Genomic DNA, 11,053 nt, shown 5'->3' on the forward strand with positions numbered 1-11,053 from the left:
GGGAAACTGAAGTCTTAGGAATGAATCATCTAGGGAGAGAGAAGAGGTTGGGAGTAGGAGGAGGTCTTGGGTTAAGACCTTAAAAGACTTCTCACTTTAACAGCCAGGTAACAGGGGAGGAGCAATGTCCACCGGGATGAAGGCAACCCAGAGAACGTGACGTCCTTTGAAAATTATCCATTCGTGATCTACTTTTCTGCTGCGTTACCTTGTTCTAAAATCTAGAATCTTATAGTAACCCCGAGAGTTTCTCAAAGCTGGTCCTACTAATTTTATAGGTGAAGAGACTTGGGGCTGATAAAGCAAATGACACCCATAAGGGGCCGATCGAGGGCTGTGCTGGAACGCAAACCCAAGTCTTCTGACTCTCAAACCCCAGGCGGCTCTGCTTGTGAACACAATCACTGAACTGCCACGGGAGACCTGCCAACAGACGGATTTGTTTTTTCAAAGGTGCCGTTCTCTACATAAATGATGAGTTGTTATTTTGAAAGTTGGAAGATATGAGAAGGCATGAAAAGGTCACTCCTGGCAACAATTTCATGCAGCTTTCTTCCTGCTGTATACCTCCTTACACACACACACACACACTTCAAAGCTACTCTTCTAGACGTAATTACGCTCATAGTGTACAGTCCACTTTACAATCTTCCTCTAGAAATGTAATATACCGTAATCCTTTCCTCATGCCATTACATAATGAAAAACTGGTTTTGAGTGAATTGTTTGGCAGAATCTTAGGAGAGCAAACAGAACACCTTGCCGGAAGCAAACAAGTCATGTTGGGTAGAGGACTTACAGTACTTTTGGGAATGAATAATGGTGTAGAAACTCAAGTCTCCATGACTTGCTTTCTAATCCTCGCTGCTCTCATGTAACCCTGGAGGGTATGTGTTGTATACCTCAACCAGATGACCTTACCCAGGCCTGTGGGGACAGAATGAACACACTCCTTCCCACATGCCCCAGATGAAGCCATACCCTATTTCAAAGATGACATGACAAATGCCCCCCTCCTCTCGAATAAGGGCACCAACCCCGACAGATCATTATGAATGTCAGGATGGGTACCAGGCAGGGCAGGGTTTCAAACCTGTCATAGATCCGGGAGCCACATACATGAGTCCAGAGTGGGAGGGGCAATGCGTTCTCCCGAGGTCAGTGGAAGCCATGTTCTTCTCTTAGGTTAAGAAAGCTATGTCTAGTCTTCCTTTTTCTGGGGACCCCCCAACCCTATCTGCCTACAACCCCCCCCCCACCTCGAGATATTTTACTAAGATTGCCTTTTGCCCTTAGCAAAGTATTCACATCAACGCAGTTGACTTTCTAGAGGACGGTCACTCTGCCTGTTTGAAGGGCTTGTCAATGGGCTGTAAGTAGTAAGGAAACTTGGTTTTTCTTCTTCTTTTGTTTCCCACATCATTACCCATGGAAACTTCATGAGACAGACAAAACCAGCCATCATTTTAAGTCATCTTTGGTGACAAGTTGCAACAGATACAACATGAATTTAACTAATAAATTCATGTAGAATAAAGGTTGATTGTGTTATGTTTGATAACGTGTTGATGACTCCAAAAGACATGCCTATTTTAATTAAGCCAACAGACGTAAACTTTAATTTACCAGAGATTATCCCAGATCACGTGAACCTGAGAAACATTTGGATTAGTTTCTATCTTTCTGAGCTTTAGAATCCTCAATTTTTATAAGCGTTTGTCTTCAAACCACCTAATCACAGAGCTCTTTTATAATGGAGTTTAGCAATACCATCTGGAGGTAGAAAATACCAAACATCCACAGACAGAAACAAAAACCTTATCGTTGAGATATGTATTTATCCTCGACAAGGTATCTTATGGAAGCTGGGTGCCAGGTTTTGAACAAGGGTGCTTTTCTAGCCATTTATATTTTTAAAAGTCCTCTTCTCCCCCTCCCCCCTTTTTCCCTTTGGTTTTAGGAATGGCGAATGATCTGGATAAGAGTTCCTAGAGAGGTTGAAGGACTTTGAATTGTTTCTGGGGCCATACTTCTGGTTTTTGCAAAGATGTGCAAGGTAAGGACAGTTGCTTTGAGCCCCTCAAGGATTTGGGTTGCAATTTAAGTGACATCATCGGTTGATCTACCCATCTGCTTATATTCTCAGTTTGCTCTTTCCCCTCTGAGCATGTAGTTCTCATTTGGACTTAGGGGAGAAGGCCTTAAAAATAATTCCTATCAGGCTGATATCTGAATATCAGCTTCCAATCTGGCCAAACTTGTGGCTACGGTTACCAGGGCTTTACCATGGTGAGGACAAGGAGGGTCTTGATTTTAGTGCCCTGCTCCCTGGCATCTCACTTAAAGAGTAAGACAAAGGTAGGGCGGTAAGAAGTATTTCTTCAGGAGTTGATATTTTGGGGCTCAATTTTGTCACTATTTCGAAAAGTTCCTTATTAGTTTCTTGCATGGATGGTATCCTGTCGGTGTTTTTTTAGCAGCTTCTAAATACCCATCAGAATATGCACCCCACTAGGATCATTTAGTTAACAGCCGCTTTCTGGATTCGGGTGCACGAATACACTAATTAGGTATTCCAAAGCATCTCATTCAGGCCATTCGAGCATTAAAATCATCCTTAATAGGGATGCCTGGGTGGCTCAGCCGGTTAAGCGTCTGACTTTGGCTCAAGTCATGGTCTTGGGGTCCTGGGATCAGGCCCCGTGTAGGGCTCCACACTCAGCGGGAGTCTGTTTGTCCTTCTCCCTCTGCCCCTCCCCCTGCTTACTCTCTCTCTTTCTTGCAAATAAATAAATAAAATCTTCAAAAAAATTTTTAAAAAATCCTCCTTAATAGGATCCTAAAAATTTTCTTATCCCACTAACCTGTCCAGGGTGCATGCTTCCAAGGATCTGGGATGCTGTCACCTCCTTCAACTGAGGACTTCTGGGCTCAACTCTAAAGAGGATTCAGTCCACCAGAGCCTTTACCAAAGAAGCCTTTCTTCTTTTATTAAAACCTTTCCCCCGAGCTTGGATCTCTGTTAAGGATTTGTCTCCACCTGCCAAGAGGTCTCTAATAAGTGTCAGTGGAGCCATCAGTTTGGGCGTTCTCAGCCAACTGAAAATTTCCTTCTCTGGAGAGTTAGTAAGTAAGCTCTTAAGACTGATCATTTAAAAGTGCACACTCAGTTGTTTGGCTCTACCAAACTGGGGCCTCCCTATCATCTCCAGAACCAGAGGTTTATCTCCTTGAGGCCTCCAGGATGAGGTATTCAAGATCAGCATCCCTGATGAGCCTCCAGGACTCAGGGACACAGAGATGATCCCCCAGGCTTCCCATCCAGACCAGACCAGATCACGGCACAGACCTCGAGCCCTTCCTTTCCTCCTCCCTTGAAATAGGGGCTGAGCCAGAAAGGCGATTTGTGGGGTAATTTTCACTGACCTCTCTGAAGGGGGACTCTGATTACAATGTCCAGAGCAGCCAGTGAACCCATTCAGTTGTACGACCCAACACATCCGCTGCCAATAAGAATTCTCTTAATGCCCTTGCCCCAGGTTTCCCAGCAACATAGACCAGTTGGCCTGGTGACCTGCCGCTGCCCACCTGGTGGGAGCTGGGGGATCTCAAAGGGCTTAGGTGGGAGGTCCCATCTGGGTTGCCAAATTTTGTGACCTGGAACTAGATTCACCTCTTGGTGGGTGTTGAGCCCAAAGACACAACCAAGCCAAAGAGTACAAAAAGGAAGGGTTTTACTTGTGATAACTAAGGAGAACACCAGGGCTATTTCCCAAAGCAGTGTCTCCTGGGACAACAAAAGTGGGGAGTTTTAAGCTAAGGGTGCATGGATGTTCATGGAGGGTTGGGGTGGGGTGGGGACTTTGGCAGAGGAGAATTCAGTCTAGAATTGGGGCAAAAGTCATCCTGAGTTGACAGAGCCCAGGTCCTGGTACACTGAAGTCATGGGGCCAGCAAGGGCTGGCACCATCATTCTCTGGTTCCAGTTAGTCTGGTGTTTGAGTGCTCAGGGGGGTTTAAATCCTGCAAAAACGATTAAAGAATGTGTTTCAGGACAATCTTTGCTTTTGAAACAGCACTGGGGGCTTACCACCAATTTATTATCTCTGATACGTGGAGGCTATCTCCCGGCCGGCCGGTAGTGGCTGTCTGTTGTCACATTGTTTTTGTTCCTTAGAATAATTAACAACTAAGGGCTATCGTCCCCAAATTTTAGCATTTTCCAGGAAGTTCCGCAGGAAATGTGTTTGAGCACGTAGTGCTAGTCAGGCATAGATCACCAAATGGCTGGGGGCCTCAAATGTTAAGAAAGCTATGTCTCGACTTCCTTTTTCCAGGGAACCCTAACCTTCTCTGCCCACAGAGGGTCATCCTTGGCCTGTTTCTTGTCTCGCAGCTTAAGAAAACTGGTTCGAAGAAGTCTTCAGCTCATCAAATACCTGGTGTGTATTTTGACCATGTATTATTAGTATACAAATCCGCTTGCATTTAGATGATGTCTTCTCTTTCGATTTCTTCACAAAATGTAAATTAGTAGGGGCAGAGACTGCGTTCCCCATCTGATGGATGAGAGACAGGCTCAGAGAGGTTGAGATTCTTAGCAGGGTCACACAGCTAGCTGGTAGGTGCTAGGCCAGAATGACAGAGACTTGCCACCTGGCACTTCTAACTCCAGATTCTCTGTCTGACTCTATCCGGAGTCCTCCCATAACAAAACCACTCAAGTCTCCTGTTTAATAAGCTTGTTTCTTTCCTACTAAAATTCTTTTTTTTTTTTTTTTTTTAAAGATTTTATTTACTTATTTGACAGAGATAGAGAGAGCCAGCGAGAGAGGGAACACAAGCAGGGGGAGTGGGAGAGGAAGAAGCAGGCTCCCAGCGGGGGAGCCCGATGTGAGGCTAGATCCCAGAACGCTAGGATCACGCCCTGAGCCGAAGGCAGATGCTTAACGACTGAGCCACACAGGCGCCCCCTTCCTACTAAAATTCTTGGCAAGACAGTGATTATTTTACTCTCACGGATGAAACAGTAACTCCGATGTCTACTTTTGAGTGCTCTTGATGTTTCTTTAGTTCCTAAGTCTGCAGCATCCTGCTTTGGAGGAAGGCTGCCCGCATTCCAGGAAATCCACATACACAGATGTTATACTTTCTCCACCCAGTCAGGGTACAAAGACACAGAGCGCGCTTCGACCATCTGGTTTGCAACAATGAGGCAGAAGTCGAAAACTTTTGAGCAAATGGGTGTCTCCAGGGGGAGTGGAACTAAGAATGGAAGGTCAGGGGCAAAGTATCTTGGGATACTCCCGAGACAAAGTATCTTCTGCCAGGCAGTGAGTATATTGTTTAAAAGAGAAACCAAACCATTGTCCTCTGACCCTGGGCACAGAGATCCTTGGAGGGAAGGGCAGGTTTTGGCCCTAGAAAGAAAAATGTTTTTTTCCTTCCTTTGTTCAGGGATGTAGGTCAGTAGTCCTTACTTCTTATTCAGAATAATAATAATAATAATAATAATAATAATAATAATAATAATAAATAAAAGCCAATTCCAAGATTGCTGGGGGAGAATTAACAAAATGCACATTCTCAAATAAATTGTAGACATGCTCATTAACATCACAGGCTCAGAGTCACCCGTTGGGTTCAAATCCCAGCTGGTGCAGAATCCAACATCTTTGGGCAAGTTATTTAAGCCCAGTTAACTTCAATTTATTGGTTAGTTTCCTCATCTACTAAGTAGAAATAGTAATAGCATCTCTCCCTGTGGGTTGTTGTGAAGATTAGCCTGTATGTTCTATGTAAAGCCCTTAGCACCGATAATGATACGAGTAGTATCAATAGTGTAGCCTCTGTAAGAAGGAATCTCAGACCCTCCTCTGTGCCCCTGAGAACAGGAATAAATCTCCCATGGGAAAGGTGCCCTCCCTGTACCAGGAGGCAAAGAGGCATCCTTTAGCTCAGAGGTGGGAACTTTGGGGCCAAAATGGCTGTAGAAACAACCTCTGTTACTTTGTGCTAATTGAACCCCTCCAGCCCAAATTCTGTTTAGAATCCCTCACTCACGGAAGCTCCCAAAGTTAAGGTTTCTTTGTCCAGTCACTTCCTCACAGTTTTATTGTCTCTATCTAAAAATTATAAAAACTGCCTGCCTTGGTCATTTTTAGGTGGTTTTGGAATATAGGTGGGGTCCAGAGCCAATGACTGAGAAAGAATTCTTGAGATATCTTTGGTGCAAAAAGGTGATTTTATCAAAGCACGGGGACTTGCCCCCCCCCCCCCCCTGGGCAGAAAGAGCTGCTGCCTTGGGGTTGTGAGGGGGGGCTGATTATATACTTGGGAGTTGGGGGAGATAAGGGAAAACGGAGGTTTTCAAAAGGACTTTGATATGCTAAAGAAGATTCACAGGATACTGGAGCCCTCGCCATTGTCACGTTAAGGTTGTTTTCCCCTCTAGTAAGGCATTAACACGAAGACAGTTGGAAGCTTCTTGGAGGAACATTATACTGCCTCAAGTGTTTGTCAATGGGCTGCAGGTTGTAAGGACATTTAATTTTATCTACATTTCCTTCTGGAAGTTAGGTTATTGATAAACATGCTTTTTCCTTGTAAATCACTAAGACGTTTGGAAACTGAGGGAGACTCAGGTCTTGCAGGACTGTCATCTCTATAAATTAACCATTTGTTTTTCTTTCCCTTAGTTTTAGGGCAGCCAGAAGTGCCTGAGGAATGTCACTCAGAGCCCACCTGGGAGTGGGGGGCGGGAGGGTTGTGGGGGTGTCAGCTAGCTTTGTCCTCAGCTTGACTTCTGCTCCCTCAACAATTTCTTTAGGTCTCAATTTCATTATTGGGTCTCTCTGTGCGCATGATAGAACTTCAATATTTTTTCCACTGTTAATCTGTCTCATGTAAATTTAATTCCTGGTCCAGCCAGAAGACCTTGAGGGTAGAGAGGGAGAATGTTTCCTTCCCTTCACTACACACGGGCTCCCACTGAGTCCCAGACTCTCTGCAGCACAGATGCCTACTTTTTTTTTTTTTTTTTAAGATTTATTTATTTATTTTAGAGAGACAGAAAGAGAGCACAAGCCAGAAGGGCAGAGAGAAAGGGAGAGAGAATCCCAGGAGAGAGAATCCTATGTGGGGCTCAATCTCAGGATCCTGAGATCACGACCTGAGTCAAAACCAGGTCAGACCCCCAACTGACTGCCCCACCCGAGAGCCCCCAGATGCCCACTTTTGTTCTCCTCTCTTGGCAAGTCTGCATCTGCCTTTGGGCTGACTGGCCAGGTCCCTGGGGAATTTCTGGGTTTTGGTAATTTTCAAGTTCTGCTTTGATCAGAACCAGTACTTTCAGGTCTATACACACCCATATGCACACACTCACGGACTATGGGCAATGCTTTGGCGTCTTTTCCACATCCTACAATCATCTTCCATCACAGCAGTGGCCCATGCAGCTCGCTCGCTCCTCAGTCCTCTTTGATGAGGGAACAGAAGACAAGCTGACAACAAAGCAGAAACTGACGCCCCGCAACCCGCCCCCCCCCCCATGGGTTGTATGTGACATTCCTCAGGCACCCCTGGCTGCCCTAAAGGACAAAGAAATAGTTAACCTATAGATACCACAATCCTGCAAGACTTGAGTCTCCCTCAGTTTTGCAAATGTCTTAGCAGTTTACAAGAAGGAAGCATTTCTATCAATAACCTAGCTTCGGGAAGGGAATGTAGATACAATTAAATGCCCTTATAATCTGCAGCCTCCAGGAAGTTCCCAACTATCTTCATGTTAATGCCTTACTAGAGGGGTAAACAACCTTAACTCGACAATGGCAAGGCCTCTGGTATCTTGTAAGTCTTCTTTAACATATGAAAGTATTTCCTCAACCTCCCTTTTTTCTTACCTCCCCCAACCCCATGGTGTATAATCAGCCACCCCTCACAACCCCGGTGTAGCAGCTCTTTCTGCCCACGAGTCCTGTCCCCGTGCTTTAATAAACCACCAATTTTGCACCAAAGACGCCTGAAGAATTCTTTCTTGGTCGTCGGCTCCGGACTCCACCCCACTGAACCTCACGAGTATTCCGTGACCTCATCACTCTTCACAGGCATCACGCTTGGAGCCAGGATGCCGAGGCTCCTACGTGTTACCATCCTCCATCCTTTTTGTTTATCTGACATTAAACACTCACGTTCTCTAGGGCTGAGTTTCCTTATTCATAAATGTTAGGAAGGAGGATCGTGGAAGGGATGATTTTCTAAAGTTCCTTCCAACTCTGAAGGTCTATACCTCACTAGTAAATGGAAGAGGTCCCTCACCCTGGCTGCCCTGCACCTGCCAGCCCACCCGCCCTGGCCATTAGCTGCTCCTCAGAGCACGCTGGTGGTGATCACACCCTGGCCGGCCTAGGCTGGCCCGAGATAATTTTAGGAAGGTAAATCTGGGTTCCTGGAATGTGTGGCATCCCAGCGAACAACAAGATTAGAGGCACCCATTTTGACTGGAGGCTGGACAGCTGTCTAACTTCCAGAAAGCCAGCGGTCACCAAAACAACAGTTGCCTTAGGCCCCTGGCATAAGCCAAGCTGGAAACCCATGTTCTATCCCCAGGGCAAGGAAGAATGTTTGTTACCTGTTTTAAAAGATTTCTTTCATTTGTGACAAGTAGGTTATTTTGCCATTTTAGACCTAACCTGTAAAGATAATGAGAATTTAATTTGTGTAACTGCTTTAAGTTTGTTGTCAGAACGTTGTCGAACAAATGTGCTAACTTTGTGCCCCATAAGGCTCTGAAATCTATTAAGAGCTGGAGAGGGGGCCTGGGTGGCTCAGTCGGGTAAGCATCTGACTCTTGACTGGCTCAGTTCATGATCTCAGGGTCGTGAAATCGAGCCCTAGAGCGCAGCCTGCCAAAGATTCTCTCCGGTCGTCTGCGCCCACTCCCCACCCTTGCTGGTAGTGCATGTGTACCCACACCCCCATATACTCTCTCTCTCTCTCTTTCTCTCTCAAACAAAACAAAACTGGAGAATATGGTCAAATTCCTTGGCTGTCCATTTCCAGAGCACTGAAGACTCCCCATGACGAGGTCTCTGGGTGGTCTAGCTGCTGACCCTGGTCCTGCAGGCCTGGGGTGTTGGAGAAGAGGTGGTCAAGGTGTACCACAGCCATACCTCTTCGGCAAACAAGAGGCAGCCTGGGAACAGCCCAGTCCTGGCCCTCCTGTGGCTTAGGGAGGAAACAACCTGAGTGCTCTTCCTTCATTGTGTAGGGGCCCATCTCCCCAAGATGGAGATTGTTTTGAGTTAAAAAGCTCTCAAAACCCAGCAGATTCAGGAAAAGCTCTTTACCTCTCTCACAACTGCCTTAAAGAATTTAGATAGAGGACCTGCTTAGAGAACTTGTGATAGCTTAGGACAGGAATGAGGTATGGTGAACGGGGAGGAACCTAAGAGGGCCTGTTTGACCAAAGTCCTCTATGTCCCATTGTTCCCAAGCAGCCCAGCAAACATTGATTTACCAAACATTAACTCTTTCTCATCTTCTTGGGAATTGCATTTTTTCCCTTTGAAGCCCCAGACTCCTACCCTCTTCTTAGTTCAGAATGACACGTACACCTCGTTTTCTCTGACTGCCTTCGGAATTTCCAAGTCGATGTGGATTTCCTGTCTGTACAAAAATCAATATGATCTTTTCCTGTTAATTGGTCTCATCTCAATTTGAGTCTTAGCCTGGCTAGGGGGACTTGAAGGGCAGAGGAAATTCTTCCTCCTGACAGTTGGAGGATGTCTGTTGCTAAAGCTAAGTGGAAACTGATTCCAGCCAGTTTTCTCCTGCCAACAGCAAGAGCCCTCAGGCATTGGCTGGGTGCTGGGCAAGACAGACCCTATGGGAGTGTGCAATCCCGCCTTCCAAACCAACATGGGTGTCCCCTGTCTTTGTGAAGAGAAGGCTTGGGGTGGCCCCTCCTACTCGGGGGGACCAGTCACTACCCCACAAAGAGATAGGGGGCTAGGGGGCAGGGGTGGGGGCTGCCTTCAACCATCATGTTCTGAAACTAAGTGTAATGATCCTTCTAGTCCCTAAACTCTGTTCTCCCCTTCAGTTCGTTCTCTTGTTTTGCCAGCAATAACCAATCACCAAAACAATCCAAGAGGATCTTAGTAGAAAAGGAGAGCTGGGGACCAGTTTGCTGAGAAGGATCCCAGGCCAGAAAGTCCACTGAGCTCACACCCCCAGGTGTACCAGGAACATTCTGGGCTGGTTTCCGGAAGAACGATCTAACTTCCAGTTCTGTGGTTCTCAGACTTTGGGGTCTTGGTGGAAAAATGGCAGAATGAATTTGGAGGACTGACTTACATGTAACTCTTCCAGATAACTCCACCCCCACTGTTATCACCAGTTTCATAAAAGATAAGATGTTGACTTCCAGAAAAGGGTGCAGGACACAGTCTCAATAAAGTATAATCCCTTAAAATCAACCAAAGTTCAAATTTATGACCATTTTATTCTATTATTCTCACTTTCTCAGTCTGATGGGCTGATTTTTCTTAATTTCTGCAGGCTCACGGAGGGATATTATCTACATTTGTGAATCACAGCTCTGCATGGCTCAGCAGAGACACAAATGAAAAAAATCTGGTGAGATTTTTGAAGAGACATACGGGAAGCTGTTTGGTTGGAGAAAAGCTTGAGCCGCGTCTTCAGCCAGAAACTGCCAAGTAGAATCTTGAGGTTAGGAAAGCTCTCCTTGAATTGTTCCAGATTCCTCAAGGCAATGACCTGAAACATGCAAACGAGGTGATGTGGTTTGGAGCGTTGGGGTTTGGCGCTGATGGCCAAGAAAGAATTCTTGAGACGTCTTTGGTGCAAAAAGGCGGTTTTATTCAAGCACGGGGGACAAGACCCCGTGGGCAGAAAGAGCTGCACTGGGGGTGTGAGGGAGGACTGACTGATTATATACTTTGGAGGTGGGGGAGGTAAGGCCAAAGGGAGGTTTCCAAAAGGACTTTTATATGCTGAAGAAGACTCAGAGGATCCCCGAGGCCTGGCTATC

The sequence above is a fragment of the Ursus arctos genome, unplaced genomic scaffold (genome assembly GCF_023065955.2).
Source record: "Ursus arctos isolate Adak ecotype North America unplaced genomic scaffold, UrsArc2.0 scaffold_14, whole genome shotgun sequence".
In the NCBI taxonomy this organism is placed as follows: Eukaryota; Metazoa; Chordata; class Mammalia; order Carnivora; family Ursidae; genus Ursus; species Ursus arctos.